The sequence below is a fragment of the Octopus bimaculoides genome, chromosome 2 (assembly GCF_001194135.2).
Source record: "Octopus bimaculoides isolate UCB-OBI-ISO-001 chromosome 2, ASM119413v2, whole genome shotgun sequence".
Taxonomy (NCBI): domain Eukaryota; kingdom Metazoa; phylum Mollusca; class Cephalopoda; order Octopoda; family Octopodidae; genus Octopus; species Octopus bimaculoides.
In genome coordinates this window covers 47359733-47360632 of record NC_068982.1, presented here as the reverse complement: position 1 = coordinate 47360632, position 900 = coordinate 47359733, and the positions used below count along the sequence as shown (strand labels likewise).

The 900-nt window shown below is 32.6% G+C and overlaps 1 long non-coding RNA gene across 1 annotated transcript in view; it reads left to right on the top strand.

Annotated features, from left to right (window-relative positions):
- The window catches only part of LOC128250909 (uncharacterized), a 26080-nt gene extending 25332 nt beyond the window's left edge, over positions 1–748 (top strand). Inside the window, exon 3 of the long non-coding RNA XR_008266845.1 lies at positions 606–748. This is a non-coding gene — a long non-coding RNA (uncharacterized LOC128250909). The remainder of the gene's footprint in view (positions 1–605) is intronic.
- The last annotated feature ends 152 nt before the right edge of the window (positions 749–900 follow it).

Here is a 900-nt window from a genome sequence, read left to right as displayed (position 1 = left end):
TATATATATATATATATATGCTTCATATGCGTACATCTACGAAGTTACATTTGTGTGTGTGTGTGTACTAGCATATGCATGCGTGTATGCATACAAATAAAATTATTGCCATCACATTATTTTGTCCTTATACATTTTGTTTTTTTCTTCGTAATTTTCCTCATTTTTCCTCTTCCTGTTTTTTCCCCCTCTACAGGACCTTTTATTAGCTATATTAATCTATTCTAAGCAGTAAATATTCCAGTTTTCATTGCACCGGCTACTTATTATTGACGCCATATATACATTAATGAGATTATAATCGACTGTAGCCACTACAATAATTGGAGTATGTTGATAACGAAATGAAACCACACCACACCACTATCTATTTATCTATCTTACTAAGGTAATCGGTGAGTAGGGCACGCAGTTTGTTCTTTACCGATTCCAGTCTACACTCCCACATTTTTTAAAATTCTTTCTGCTTGTCTGGTTTCTGTTGCATTCTCTATTACAGCGGCGAACTATTTTCAACCACACAGCCGTATGTACTTGATGAAAAAGTGTTTTTTGAAACAGCTGTAGTAAAACAGCTCTAACTCTTCCATCTCTTTTATTTACAGATTTGTTTATCGAATTATAAGCAATGTTTATTGCTTCCAAAATGGAGTTGTATAGCTTCTGTCATCTAATCGGAGTTTTCTGTCTAGTCTCGACATGAGACAAAGTGTGTTTGATGCATTGAGCAATAAATTTTGTCGATGAATTATTGAGTCATCCGTGTTTTCTTTACGAGGCTATGTCTATGTTAGAGATTAACGAATTGCTTTTAACCACTATCATTCGCCTGATCCTACTGCATTATATATATATGTGCATATATATATATATATATATATATATATATATATATATATA